Source organism: Euprymna scolopes, chromosome 4 (genome assembly GCF_053919585.1).
Source record: "Euprymna scolopes isolate OS-2025 chromosome 4, ASM5391958v1, whole genome shotgun sequence".
NCBI classification, from domain to species: Eukaryota; Metazoa; Mollusca; class Cephalopoda; order Sepiida; family Sepiolidae; genus Euprymna; species Euprymna scolopes.
This window is the reverse complement of record NC_136485.1, coordinates 123553876-123571303: the sequence shown is the minus strand read 5'-3', so window position 1 is coordinate 123571303 and position 17428 is coordinate 123553876.

Below are 17428 nucleotides of genomic sequence, written 5' to 3'. Positions count from 1 at the left end.
CATGAAAGCATCCCTGTGTAAAACGTCCTGCGGTATAGTATCAAACTGAGCTTCAAATTGTGCCCCCCTGTACTTCATCTACAAAACTTATTAACTAGCTACAACAGTTGCCAATTATTTCCCTTACTCTATATCAGTTGCGCAAGCTAAACGAAAATTCCACGAGAAAGGTTTTTTCCCAGAAATGTTACTCTTTGGAACACACTATCACGGGGCTGTTTCCCAGCTAACAGTAACATGGGCTTTTTAAAAAAAAAATCTTATGTAACCAAATTTTGTTGAAACGTCCTACCCAAGACCCACTATAATTGACCATCATTGTCTCATAGTCAACCCTTATCCTTAAATCAGAAAAGAATTACACCAAGAAATCAAGAAGAAAATAATTACCTTTCTCTTATGTGAATTGAATAAAACGTTTTTCACATGTAAGCGTTGGTTAAGCTTTAATAAAATCAACAATATAAAACTGTAAAACAGTATATATATATATATGTATATGTACCTATTTCCCTCTCTCTCTATATATGTACATATATATAGATGTATGTATATATATACACACATATATATATACATATACACATACATATATATACATACATACAGAGTAAGAGAGATAAGAAGGTACATCTGTGTGTGCGCATAATATACATCATTGTAGTGATGCCTTTGAGCATACACGTTTGCGTGTCTGTCTCTTTAATCCCATATCATTGTCTGTGAGCTTGGTTCAATATTTAGTTGCAATTTAAGGTCAACTCTTTGTCCGTGTTTATCTTACCAACATCCGGTTTTGTGACATTTATTTAGCAAGTGACCCCCGGTGGTGTTGAGTTGAAGCTCACATGTCAGCAGGAAAGCAAACATCTAAATTACTTGAAACCCTGTTGAATTCTCATTCGACATTTCTTGTCACAGGAAATCTGCTCTAATAGAGATAATGCACAAATTGGTCGTGTTTCCGTAAACTTCAACCTCCACGTAAATTACTTTCCTTCATATTATAGACGTGAAATGTTTGAACAGTTTCCACTCTATTCTTCAGTAAACCAACGTACCAATTTTCAGAATCGACAACGAACAGATCTCCCATGAATACATTCTCATAGATATCTGCACGTAAAGCCAATATATATGTACACACACACACACACACACACACACACACACACACACACACACACACACACACACATATATACATATATATACATATATATATATTACATATATCTATGTGTGGGTGTAGTCTATTTATTAAATTAACATTATTGGTTACATACGTGCATACATGTTTCAGTAAATTCCTCATTCAAAGAGACTATCGGAGCAAAAAGCAAAAAAGAGCCGATATTGAATATCGCCTTTTTTGCTCTGATGAAGTTGTCCCTTTGAATTGGGATTCCACTGAAACATGCATGCATTCTGTATTATTAATAGACTATATACTAGCTCTGTTCTGCATTGAGCACTCTTTAATTATCACGCGGATTTCATTGGATTTTAATCTAGGAAACCAACCTATACAGCCATTATACATATATATATATATATATATATATATATATATATATATATATATATATATATATATATATATATATATAGAGAGAGAGAGAGAGAGAGAGAGAGAGGGGAGAAAGAAAGATAGATAGATAATATTTATCTCGAACTTTTTGTCTACCTGTCACTTCAAGTTTTCTGGGAAACTAATGGGCTAATCTGGATGAAACTTTATATTTACTTTAACATTATAAGATTTAGCGAACTAATTATAATGATATTCCTTTGATACAATTTTATATTAATGGGACTTATATAATTATTCAGCACGATATCACTTTTATTTTATATTTTTTTCGGAATTGATTGGACTGATTAGGCTCAGCTTTTTATCAACCTTTGTTATAATAAGTGTAGCAATTAATCATTTTGGTATATGCTTGATGCACAGCAAGGAATAAGTAGAAGTAGGCCAAATACCTTATATACTAACTTTCAACTCTGTAGAGAAGATATTCAGAGAAGAGTCTTTTAGACAACTCTTGCGCCCCCACTGACTAAGTCATTTTATATCTATATCTATCTATCTATCTATCTATCTCCTTATATATATATATATATATATATATATATATATATATATATATATATATATATATATATATATATATATACAAACACCCACACACACATCTCCTGTATAAAATAAACCTCATACACTGTGAAATTTACTTTATTTATGAACATCAGGTCTTCCCTTGCTGTTATTTCAGATAATTTTAAACCATAGCAACAAGTTTATCTCCCCTCCATCAAGGCCAGAAGTTTTTGGGGAAATATTAAATATTTTTAATTCGTATGCGAAACTAGGAAAACAAATGATTATAATTGGAATATTGGTAAAGGTGCAGTATCTTTCCACCCTCAAAATCCCTTTAAACTTACCACTATTATAGGTTTTCGAGGGTGCTGAAAACGATAACAGTAAAAATCCAAGGAAACGAATAGTTTCCAAGATATTAATAAATTATTACGTGGGGGATAACTTTCCTATATTAATTTAACGTAACATGAACATCTACTTTATAATTAATTGGCCAAAAAGTGAGTGCAAACTTTATGTTAAATTGATATAGAAAAGTGATTCCCCATTTCTTGGCACTCTACACAATTCAGGCAATTAGTTTTTTTTCAACCAGCCTTCATTTGATAAATTCTTATTGGTAGTTGCCGAGGTTCTGAACTTATAAAATTGCCTCCATAAGTGGTATATCTCTATATAGATATATCTATACCCGTCGCCAAATTGAATATTGAAATGCTCATATCTTTGATTTGATGGGCCGAAACTACATGGACATTTGCGGGCTTTTCGAAGACTATAATACTATTCCCTGATTAATAAAAATTGGTTAAACAGAACATAATTCAAAACTAATAAACGATGCGCAAATTAGCATACATTTATGAATTTAGTACTTAGTAAGCCAGCTTTTGTTTTGCTGCTTTGGGATGAATTTTGCTTCAGATTATTTTGCTTGTTGTCTCCTCGGTCGCCTTGCTAGGCAAATTATATGCGCGCGCACACACACATACGTATATATATATATATATATATATATATATATATATACATATATATATATATATATATACATATATATATATATATATATATATATATATATATATATATATATACTAGCAAAAGCACTCGCCGTTGACTGAGTTCAAAAACAGCCTACAGAAATGGACTCTGATTCATGAAAGTATGATAGGTTATGAAAAGGAAGGGTTGTAAATTTGGGTTGAATTTGAGGGTATCAAAACCAAAGTCAAATATGATGAAAGTAAAAATAAAATAGATAAACCCCATTATTTATTATACCATACCTGTTCACACTAAAACACTTATCACAATAATCTGTAGATCTATATTAAAAAACCTCGTTAAAGTTTGTGACATATTTCCATTCTATGGAGGTCAGGCGCGAAAGAACACTCCATAATTTTATTATACCATATTTCTTCAAACTGAAACATAAGTATCAAAGTATACTTACGCAGATGGATATGAAAAGTCTTTATTAAAGTTTGTGCCTATTTCTATTCCATGGAGGCCAGGCGCGAACGCAGACCCCACAATTTTATTATACCATCCTTATTTTAGTGAAAACATACTTATCAAAGTATTATTATGTGCATCTATATCAAAAACACTTGTTAACGTTTTTTTTATTTTTTAATTGTTTATTTTCATACTTTTTTTATTTTCATACAATTTTAATGAATCATCATTATGCCAGATCAAACATACCCATTCCTGTGTCTCAATACATCTTCTATCATTATATGTGATCAGTTTTCTATAATAGTCAACCATATAGGAGCCTATTCGTGATCAGATACACACACATACGTTCAGCTTTATATTATAGATTAAGATGTCATCACTGTTTTAAAGAATAGCCTATGTTACTTGAGAAATCATAGGTTTTATTACCCAGGTCTCTCTATATTACTAATACGAATGAGTAAACACAGGAAAAATTAAATAATACATTTGTTTCGTATATTTATGCTTTTATGTCATACTAAATTAATCAAAGTAGATTAATTTGGAAATTCAAAATTACGTTAACAATGTAATATGCGTAGAAATAATCTCTTCTTCCCTTTCTTCTATTCTACCTTCTTCTTCTTCTTCTTCTATCTATCTATCTATCTATCTATCTTCTTCTATCTGCTATCTTCTCTTCTCTTCTCTTCTTCTCTTCTTCTTCTATTCTTCTATCTATCTTCTATTCTATCTATCTTCTTCTATCTATCTTCTCTTCTCTTCTGTTCTATCTATTCTTTCTTCTATCTTCTATCTTCTTCTATCTATCTATCTATCTATATATCTATCTTCCATCTTCTTCTTCTATCAATCTATCTATCTATCTTCTATCTTCTTCTCTTCTCTATCTATCTTATATTCTATTCTATATATATATATATCATATATATATTTATTATTATTATATATATTATTACATATATAATAATAATAATAATAATAATAATAATAATAAATATATATAATATATATATATATATATAAAATGAACTTATTTTTCCTTGTCTGACTTTGACTTTAATAGGATTAAGAATCTAGACATTTCATGCAGATGTACTATGCACAAACTGCATCACGATATCTGAGGTGTGTTATAGGCATATTAGCTACCCACTAACTCGCAGGTCTGAGATTCCTATATTTTTTCTGGTGAGAGTTCACTGCCAAAACCGGTTACGATTAATGGAAGTAGTAAATTCATCTCTCTCTAAAAAATTCATACTTCCATCGCCACTCATTTAAACCGTCCGTGACCATTCACAGGAGACAAATGAGGACGAACGCCGGTTTAGGTTTTCATAAAAACTGGACTGCAATTAAGGTGAAACGCCAAGTTTCACTTTGGTTAAAAATAAATACAAACCAAAACACTATACATTTCCTTACAGTGCTTTAAAACTTATGATACTTCAATTCCATTTTATTTTGCATTCTTCGGCAATTACAACATCGTTGTCTTGGCTTTGGGGGGCATGTATATCTCCTCTGTTTTTAGTTTTCCGATCTTTCCCGTTCTCAAATTTATTTCCTCTCTCTTTCCGTGTTTCCTTTTTTTCCAGCAAGTTCACCACCGTTTCTTGACATTTTTATTTATTTATTTATTTTTAACCTATCATCTGCTTCTGTTTCAACGAACTTTACGTTTTGTTTATTTCTTTCTTTCTTCTCTCCTCCCGTTTTTCCTCTTCCTTCAGAAAGTTTAACATTGTTTCTTTCTTGGTACTACAGCCGGATTTTTTAATACTAAAAAAACAACCACAAATAAATTACATGGATTATTTATACGTTGTTCACATTTAGACAATAGGAAATATAAATACATCACTTACACGTTTTCCACATCTTTACACTAATACAAACAAATTAGAAAAATATTCTTTCCTTTCTATTTTTATTTAATTACATGATTTTCGTTAGATTTCGTTTTTTTCCGTTCTAGTTTTCTGTTTACATTTTCCCTATCTTTCTAGAATGTTTGACATCGTTATTTTTATATATTTATTTCCGTTTTATTTGGTTTTGTCCAGTTCGATTTTTCTTTTTTCTGTTTAGGTTCTTAGAAACATTCTGGTAAGTTTGACAGCGTTGTTTTCTTTTCTTTTTTTTCTTTCTGCTCAGTTAGATATTACTTTTTCGGTCAAATTATTTATACCATCGTAATTATCGCATTTCGTCATCTAAAATATAAATTTTACACCTAAAACCGCGCTTAGTTTTACATGTCACATTTTTACACTAAGAAAAATATATCGATTACTTTTTTCGCACTCTTTCCATTTTTTTTTATCAACCATGCATTATTTCGTTTCCGCTTCATTTCGTTTCGTTTCGTTCCCTGAGATTTTTCTTTTTTCTGTTTACATTTTTTCAATCTTTGTGGACAGTTTGACATCGTTATTTCTTCCATTTTTTTGTACCATTCACTAATTCATTTCCGTTTTATTTCGTTTCTTTACGTTCGATTATTCTTTTTTCTGTTTACATTTTTTCGAGCGTTCTGGAAAGTTTGACATCGTTCTTTTCATTTCTTTTGTGGGGAGATTCAAGTTTCTTTTTTCATTTTTATTTTTTTTTGGTGGGGGGGGTACCAACAATTAAACATTTATTTTCTGGTCAAAATAATGATATTATCCTGATTATCGCATTTAAGAAATGTAAAATGTCAAATTTTTACGAAAATCGATTTGGACTGATTTCATGCTGACTTCCTTCTGTTAATATAAGGAGGCTGTGCTGAAATAAAAAAATTCAACATGAAATTAGATTTTCTCATTGTTTATACGATCCCGAGCAACGCCGGGTAGTCCCGCTAGTAAGTAATATAGTATTAATTAATTTAAAAATCTATAAATTTCAATGTTTTGTATATTCCGAAAACTATAATGAATAAATGATGTTATAAGTAAATACAAATAAAAATACATACATGTTGTTAACAACCGAAAAAGAGGTATTGGGTAAGATAATCAATTTCTCACTTTTATTTTTAGAAAAAAAAAGAAAGACGATTAGATAAGGGATAAATCTTATTTACATGAAAAGTTTAACAAAATAATTAATTCGAATCAATAAACTAAATCTGATATCCAGAGCGTTTTGTGTTTGTTTGATTTTTAAAAGAATGATGTTTGATCGACGATGCATGATTTAATATATTGTTTTGTTGTTAAACCCATAAATAATAGTTCGTGGTAAACAACTGATTATACGTAAAATAACATTAGGACTGGTGTAAATGTATGAAAGCAAATTAATACCGTAGTTAAAAGAGATAGGGGAATAATTTTCCAACGAAAGACTAACATTTTTTATATTCTTTTAAAAGTTTTTTCAACTCATAAGGTTATACATATGAATACGCGTATACATACATAGGCAAACGCACACTACACACATATATACATTTGGTGTATGTATGTATGTATGTATGTATGTATGCATGTATGTGTGTGTGTATCTCGATAATAAAAAGCCTGGCTGTGGCCTAAAACGGCAAACGGACACTCAATGAGGACTGATGCGTGTATGGCGGCAATGGAAATAAAGGCTCTGGAACATCCAGGGTCTGGTCCGGGGGGTGTTCGGGGGCACCACAGCCTGGACCCGGTCATCGGCGGATATGCAGGACTGTATGCGGGTATGTGTGTATATATATATATATATATATATATATATGTGTGTGTGTGTGTGTGTGTGTGTGTGTGTGTGTGTGTGAGCGTTCGGCATGGGCTACTAGTAGCACTCATGTCTGCATCTTTTGAGCCAGAGATGTATTAAGTAATAGCAATAATCGAGAACGTGTTTGCTGCCATCATGTATGTATGTATGTATGCATTTATGTATGTACGCATTTATGTATGTATGTATGCATGTATGTATGTATGTATGCACATATGTATGTATGTATGTATGTATGTATGTATGTATGTATGTATGTATGTATGCATGCATGCCGCTATAGGATTTACTTATATTAATTTATCACTTTAGTTTTTATTAGTTGCAGTCAATTAGAGTTAGGGTAAAAGTTGAATATAGGTTTTAAATCGGGATGTTTATTTTAACGAAAAATAAAGTAAATGTAAGGAGAAAACCTCGCGATATTTCAGACGAATCTGATTGTTGTGTATTTTTAAAGTTGGCATTAATTATCAATAATTAATTGTTCACCAACTTGCAATAACTTTGAACGATTTTAGACGGTTATATAAAAAGCACAGTGTGCTCACTGATTTTTATTCATAAACTGAATTTAGATTTGCCATCAACCAGTTCATAAGTTCAAACATCAAGTAATGATTAACTGATGTTTGATTTCTTTAAGACTCCTTATGCTTAAAGCGTAACTTTAACCTTGGAAGATAAATAGATGAAGTCACCCATTGTTTCTATGGATTAGCATGTATAGAATATAAGGTATTACCAGGAATTTAAATAAAAATGGACACACATCCAAAATATATCTAGCGAAAAGCAGAAGAAATAAATTATTACATATTACTGATACATGTAAAGTTAGCAGAAACCGTACATTTATTTCACTGTATGCTTTTTAGCCTATACTTGTAAACATCATGTCAATGTTTATTGCTGCGAGAGAGACTCTGCTGCAAAATAGAATCTCTTGATAAAATTTAATTACATCGGTCAAAATGACTTACGTGACTAATGTCGGAAGTTAGATGACATTTTAAACCCAGAATGAATCGCCGCTGGAGAGTCATGTCGATGTTGCCAATATTTTGATTGAGATTGTTTTTTCATTTACAGTGAAGATTATTACTGTTACATTAAGGCGACGTCGGGTAAAACACAGAACGATGTAAACAAAACTTTATTTAGATTAAAAGGAAAAGATAATCAAATGGTTATTAAAGGTTTTCCTCGTAAGTTTCTTTTAAATTTATGACTTCTCGTTTTTTTTTACATCATAACCGAAAAGAGAGCTTTTTGACCAAAGTGCACGGGTTTTGTAAATGGCTATTAATTTAATTTGATGAACAGAGAAAATTTGATGATATGAATTATACTTATTTCTTAGAGTATTAACATAGTGTACATATGCATAGAAATACACACAGATAAAGACGCACACATATACACATGCATATATATAATTATATTAGATTATATATTATATATTTTGACTTAACAGGTTTTAATTTGGTATTCAAATAAAAACATGTAAAACACAACGTTCATTTGAAATACTAAGGCTATAAATACTTTTATATTTGACTGCTTCTGTGTAGACAGGTCAGATAAAAAGGTTCAGTTTAATTACTATAAATGTGTACACTTGTTTTTACCCACACTGATGCTTTCATACATAGTTCTCTGCATATGAGTTCGGTCCTTACAGCGGTAGAGCATTAATCAATGCTAAGAATAAACAGAAAAACCAAACAACAAAAAGTCATATCAACGCACGGATACTCGTTCTCACAGTATGTAATTTTCTTTTAAATTTTCCATATAAATAACTAGTAAACTATATATATATATATATATATATATATATATATATATATATATATAATACTATGATATATACAATGTACATATAATATATATATACATATATATATATATAAAGTAATAGATAGTAAGACTATGTATATATATATATTCATATATACATATTCATATATATATATTCATATGCATATAATCATATATATATATTCATATGTATATATTCATATATATATACATTGTTTTACTAACTGTTACATTATATATTATGTTTTACTAACTGTTATATATATATATATATATATATATTATAGGTATGTTATATATGTTATAGTAATATCACATTTCCGTCCGTTTTTTTTTCACAATTCGCTTCATATAAAAATACACTGTTTAATAAACATATTTAAATACTCAAAATGGAATCTTATATACTTTTATTCCTGCATGATTTTTATATACACTATTTATTCAAAAGTAATCAGCATGCAAAAAGTTATCCCATTTTCATATTACCTTAACAAAACTCTGTTTTCTATTATAGCTGTAATTTTTTAATTCCATTTATTTTAATAATTAGTATAACCAACATCAGCCGCGTTTAAAAATGAAGGTACGTTTTTATTTGACCGAAGAGTTATTTCCCTTTACGTTATGAGATTTTATTTCCTTGGTTGAATTCCGTAGATTAAGATGACTATTTTTTATGCTTCCAAACATTCAAAATATGTTTAACTTTTAAGAATGTCGTAACAACGTAGGATATTTGGTGTATCTTAAATAGTATGTGTCCAGACCTTCCGCCCATCAATATGTTTTTTACCTATCAACGCCGAATATCACAGCTACACTATCTATCTATCTATCTATCTATCTATCTATCTATCTATCTATCTATCTTTCTTCAATCTCTCTCTCTCTCTCTCTCACTCTCTCTACATATATATATATATATATATATATATATATATATATATATATATATATATATAGGTTTAAATATGTATATGAGCATTGGGAATTAACCTACACAGTATTTTCCGCGTCCTTAACTTAACACTTGTTTCGAAGCGCAGAAATAATGATATATTGATCATCTCAATTTTGTAATATTCACATCTCTGACTCATCAGAGGAATGAGAATTCGTTAAATTTAAAAACGAAAAGATACAAAAAATAGACATGGTTTCATAAATTCGAGAAAATAATAAGAGTAGCTTCAATCTTGCTTTATGATATTTACGCAATGCTTGATTTTAATGACAAATTACTACACGTCTTACCAATTTACAAATATAATGTGGCCATATTGTTTTAATCCACACTGAAAATATCTTATATAATACTTAAAACATTTCTTTAGAAATATGTAATATTATTTATTTTATTTTATTGCGGACTATTATCCTCATCTTTCTTAGATGTTGCTTCACGACGTTTTGGTCAACTATTCCACTGTCCTTCGTCAGGTGGTAACCGCGTTTGGATAAGGAACTCCGAATCTCCTAACTGCATTCTCAGCAATTACTTCCACCCATAGACGTTGTCGTCTTAACGCGGTTTGGCCAAGTAAGCTACTGGCCGGCTTTGGGTAGGATTGAAACCGGTATCTTCAGATAATTCTCACCATCGAGATTCAACGTCTCTATCCACTGCGCCACGGTTCCCTTCGGATAATAGTCCGCAATATAATAAAGTAATAAATATTACTTATCTCAATAATGAATTCCAGTTCAAATAATATTTATTGTCTAGAATATGTTTATTTACATTTTTATACGAAACAATTTTTAGTTTATAGTATTTGTTAACGCTATTGAATGTATTTCGTATAATTTAAAAGTTCGAACTAATCTAATTATTACACTAAATAAATATGCTTAGGCATGCCTCTACGTTTAAAGATCCATCTATTAATTGATACACTTAATTTAGAATTAACAAACTTTTTTTTTATTTCTATTAAAATGAGATATTTCTTAATCTTTCGTTACGTATTTTAAAGCACAATGGACGCTAATTCGCTTGAGAAATATACTGTATTATCTGCTTTATATATTATAGTCATTTTATTCATTAATTATATTTGATAAATTTTAACTGTACTAATTAAATATTATATTTCCCTAATATATTAGACTAGGATGTGCATAAAAATATTAGTTACTGAAAGCCATCCTATTATGAGTACATCTTGAGTGGATAAAAGAGTGTACGTGTTTTTGTACTTAAATATGGATTTCACTAGATGTTCAAGTTTTTTGTAAGTAGGCGATTGAGATTTATAACGATAACGACGAGATTGTAACGGTGAGATTGAGATTTATAATAATTAAATTGGAGCTCGTCCAACACTTCCTTGCATTGAGATTTCGCAGTATATAGATTGATTAAACTTGGTTTTACGCTTAAGACGAGCATCTAGTGTGGATATAATAAGCAAATGTGTTTTTAAAAAAAGCGGAAAAATAAAACATAAAATCTGACCTCATATAAATATCTTGGTAATCGAAAAGTTATTACTTTAGAAACAGGCTCGCACATCCAAAAGAAACCGGATTCGTTATCGATAACGGATATTTATTTCTTTAGTAGAACATAAAAACTATTTGTTTCTTCCAAGAATATCTCATATGAACCGATTCATTTGGATAAGTGTTAAGATATGTTTTATAAGCTAACAATATATATATATATATATATATATATATATATATATTACATGTATATATATGTTTATTTCGACATCATTTTTGGCCGCATATGTGCAGATATGTTTCTTTAATTCTTTGTTATATAGACATCACTTTATCAAGCATGGGCATTAACTTGACAACCAAGATCAAGAAGCTCTCTCTCTCTCTTCCTCTATCTCTCCTCTCTCTCTCTCTCTCTATATATATATATATATCTTAATAATGAATTCATATATATATATAAATATATAGCACTTGTCAGAATATACAATGTTTATCTACTTACGTATCTATTAAAAAATAAATATGTCATTAGTGCTAACTAAGAAGAAAATTACGTTAACGTACAATGTAACGCTTTAAACTTTAATCTTTTGTACAGAATGAGAACTATTACCAATTTATAAGAAAACACATATATAGTATGTATGTAAAAGTATGTATGGTATATCACAAAAGCTCTCGTTTTGTTCATTAAATAGAAAGAAGTTACACATGTAGCCGCTTATATCCGTAGATTAAAATAAACGCAGTTCGTTAATACAAATAACTAATCCCCGATATTTTTCTTAATAAGACCATGCTTTGATTGGTGTATAAATAATACACACACACACACACACACACACGCGCGCACACACACACACACACACACACACACACACATATATATATATATTTATATATATATATATATATATATATATATATATATATATCAAGATATGAGTTTTAACTGACGGAAACTAGATAAATACAAATCTCGCATGTAAAATACTAGTATTATACATTCTAAGAAATTTTCTCTGTACGTTTTGTCATATTTTAAAACATTTTCGGCTTACTTAATTCTGAAACACAAAGAAGCTTTTATGATTTATTCGTTATATTTGCTTTTGTTGTATAGTTTTATGGTATATCAAGTCTTCTCGCTAGTGTTATTCAATTTCCCGGTCCAATAATTTTAGAAAAAATGTTTGTATTCGTTTTTATTTATTTATTATCGCGTTTTGTTTAATTGTTTTGTCGAAGAGTATATTTATTTTTGTTTTTGATTTTTACAATATTTTTGACTTTTACAATACGAATAGGAAAAAAAAACGCCATAACATAAGTGTTTAGATACATTTTTGGTCAAAACGCAAGTATGGTAAGACGGGGCAACTCCATATCCTTTTAAGCTGAAAATCTATTCAGTTAAAGGAAGTAATACAGTACTCTAGGAACTGTACTAAAAAAAAAGAGATATGTTTGTTGGTGACTTCCCCTCAAAGTACTGGAGCTGCATCTGCTGTCTACAGTGAACATCAGTGAACCCAGCAGCGTAATCTAGAGCTTCCTTAATGTAAGTAAAACAATCGCACATTTTAGTAAATTTTTATATCCTTTCATTGTTATAAAGTAGTTACTTACTGTGAATTACGTATAAAAAAACCATGAAAAAGCTAAAAACATCAAGGAGTGCGCTGGTGTCGAATATATGCTTTTTCAGATGAACATGTGTGAAGAAAAACTCTATACATTAAGGACATGGTCTTCTCTAAAGGATTCCAGCACGCAAACTAATAGGTGTTTAACATAAAACATGCTTTCATTTAGCCTCCCCTGCCATTTTTTTACTAGTAAATTTCTCATTATTCTACATTGTAACATTGTTCGGTTTGCCCAGCAGACTCTCGCTATGCCTCTATATAAAAAAACTTTTTTTTCCAAGTCTTATCATATTCTTATGACAATCAAATTGCTTCTCAGCAGAAAACATCAAGGCAGGGTGTAAAAGGTGTAGTATAATGCTATTAGACCTTACACAGATACCACTCGCTGTGTGTGACACTGCAGAACTGTTTGATTGACCTGTATCTCTAATATGTTTAAATGTATACAACCAGTGTGTAAAAGAGCGGGAGGATTCTATCTATATTCCTTCATTTAATTACTGGGTCTTTTATGTTTTTTTTTACGAACGCCTAGCCAGTTATCATGGCTTAAATTTGCATCAATAAGGGTTTTGAGTTTGACCATAGTTGTAATTAGTAAAGATAATTATTATGTTAGTGAACGGCTCAGCAAAAAAAAGTTGTTAACATTAGACTTGATAACGGAAATATTATAATATGCCGCGATAAAACTTCGTGGCACTTTGTTCGATGAACGGGCAGTTCTAGGAAACCAATATTGATTATTCAAGGTTCGCTTACTCTTAAGTACAGAGACAAAAGAAAGGGAATTAAGGGACATTGTCCTCTTCGGGGGATCCAGGTGTTTAATCTCAGTGCCGCAACTCCCATGACAGAACGTTAGACTAAATAAATAAGCGCAACAACATTTCAGTTTTAACAAGGCCGATAGCCATCAGTCGCGTGCTCACGTGTAATGAATGAATGCGTGAATGTAGGATTGACATGAAATTCTTAAAGATAAACTAAAATTACCGAAAAATGGGCTGAAATGACTTAAATAAATAAAAAGTAAATGACTTAGACTGACTTTAATGAAATTAAAGATGAATTGAATGAACTTAAGAATTACTTGAATGCTTAAAAAATAACTGGAATCCTTCAAAAACAACTTGAATGATCTGGAGAATGACTTGAATGGCTTTGAGACTGACTGGTTGTATAGAGGGTGATCATTTTACATTAAATCAATACAGAAAAGTGATCCTCCATTTTATATCACAAAGTTACAAACATAAGTACAGCATGTAGTAAGAACGAATAATACACTTTGATCTTGACCAAAAAGACAAGGCAAAGGTAATTATTTGCTGCCCCACCGAGCAAATTAGGCACAAGCCGATTTTTAATGTGAGGAGTGAAGGGGAAATGGGGACCAACTCCCTAGGGAGTAGGGGACTGGATAATGACAATTGGTATGAAGGGCTGCCTCCACATATGGTCTTTGCTTGCAGTATCTACCGGAACAGATACTACACTTTGATCTTGGCCAAAAGGCTAAGAAAAAGCGGTAGTTATTTGCTCCCCCACCGAGCAAATTAGACACAAGGCCGATTTTTAATGTGAGGAGTGAAGAGGGAATGGGGGTCAACTCCCCGGGGAGTAGGGAAGCTGGATAGTGACAATTGTTATGAAGGGTTAGCCCTACATTGACCAAAGTCTTATATGTGGGGTCTCCCCCACATATGGTCTTTGCTTGCAGTATCTGCCGGATAGATACTACACTTTGATCTTGACCAAAAGGCCAAGAAAAGGGTATTTATTTGCTCCCCCACCGAGCAAATTAGGCACAAGGCCGATTTTTAATGTGAGGAGTGAAGGGGAAATGGGGACCAACTCCCCGGAAGTAGGGGAGCTGGATAGTGACAATTGGTATGAAGGGTTGCCCCCCCTACATTGACCAAGGTCTTATATGTGAGGCTGCCCCCACATATGGTCTTTGCTTGCAGTATCTGCCGGAACAGGTACTTCACTTTGATCTTGGCCAAAAGGCCAAGAAAAGCTTAAAAAGCTAAGAACAGCATCTATTAAGAACATACCTTTGACCTTAATCAAAAAGGCCGAGCACAAAAGTGTTACAGACAGCCCGACAGACCGACCGATAAACCGACCGACAAACCGACCGACCGACCGACAAACCGACCGACCGACCGACAAACCGACCGACCGACCGACAAACCGACCGATCGACCGACCGACGAAGTGACTTATAGAGTCGCTTGCACGCGACTAAAAATGCTGAAGGATTGCGAAGAGTACAATACCACCAAGTCGTTTTTTTTAATGTGTACTGATAGGATTGCTTTTTTCTGAAAGGCATCGCCATTTAGCACGAGTAGTCCATCTTAGAAACTATTTGACTGATGCAGATAGGGGATTGCGCAAGGACTGAGATGACTTCGTGAGTAGTAAAATTAACCAACCATTATTTCCAGCGATTTTTTTCATAAAGGATTTGGTGTAATTCTTCTATTTAAGGTTTTGTTTAAAGGTGAGACCCAAAAGCTTATACAAAGAAGACGTCATACTCAAAGTAATTTCGATTGCGGCAAAGTAAATATAAGTAGTTTAAATGAGAACAGCTAAAAATGTGACTTATGATAAGCAACCAGCTGCCATTTTCTTCATTGCACAACTTACTCTAGTTAGGAAGATAGAAAGTGAAAATAATCTTGACGAGTCAAGCTCTTTGAAATGTTTCTATAAGTGGTAACTAGCCTGGGTATCCGGCGTTGGCCGGGTATTTCGAGGTGTGTGTTGAGCAAAAAAAAAAAAAAGCAAAAAAAACAAAGGGGGTAGTAAGCAGTCAGACAAGCGCGAAACGTGACGCAAAGACGGAAAAAAAAATCTGACGCCTTCCACTAGTCCATGACGTTACCGGAAGTTCGGAACGTTGAAATTAGTAAAGTAATTCTAACCAATACGATGACTTGCAAAAAATGGCGACGCAAAAAAAAAAAAAAAAAAAAAGCAAACCCTTCTTGTAGAAAACTGCCCAGTTGAGGGTAAGGTAATTAATGTTTTTAACCAATATTTTTAATATTTGTCGTCCGACGGATCGCGCTTCAAAACGATACTAATCTCGTGAAAATCAGTTACCTCTGTCGAAAGTTTTAGGAAGATATACGTACATGCATAATACATACATACATACATACATACATACATGGTGATTGCAACGTCTTGTCAGACGAGTACCACTCCCTCAGACATCTGAAGTCCATGCGCCCAAAAATGACTTCCATCGCCACAGGACAATTTTATTAGACAAATGCTTGAGGGAGTATCTGCGCACAGATGATGCTACAGAGTCTTAGCTTTGTACGACAGCCAAGTCTCTCTCTCTCTCTCTCTCTCTCTGTTCAAAATGTTGAGATCCAGCAACAAGCAAGAGCAAGATAGCCAGTAACAAGTTAAACTGCAGACTAGCTTAATGCGGGTACTGTTTTCCCGGTTTATGTTTTTTTAAATCAGAGATTTGCTTCTCCTAGAAAGGCTGCCTTCACCAGGGCTTACACTCTCCATCCAACACACATATACATACACACAAACACACACGGTGCTAGTTGACCGTTGACCCCGAAAAAGGGTTCATTCGCCCTTTGGAAGGTCTTGCTTTATATCCTTCAGGGAGACTAGCTCCCTCCTCACCAAACTTTGTCAGATATCTGTTGTTAATCGATTGGATTAAGACCACGCGCTTCTGTGTTATTCGTTGTGAAAGACATAGAGAGCACCGACCTCAGAAACGGGCAAGGATCTGTCTCAGCAGCATGCTGAAAGACTGGAAAAGAAAAAAAGAGGCCAAGATGGCGGCTGTTGTCTTTTAAAGCCTCTGGTCACGCGTAGATCTCGAGCAGTCTCGTGTGGTATATGCAAATTGGGTGTGCCCGAAACATTATAAAAGTTGCGTCGCTGGGAGGAGTGAGAGAAGCGTTTAAGACATGTGAATAGAGAACGTCGACGTGTATCTCGTATTGTGAACAAAGAACTCTACTCGACTCAACTTGTGACTAGCGAACCCCTGCTTGACGTCTTAACCAAAAGGTTTTGTTGCTTTGCGTTAGACAAAGACTTCTGATACAACAGACTAGTATATTTCATGTAGGTTTTTCATTAAAGATACACCGCAGACACACACACACACACACACACACACACACATATATATACA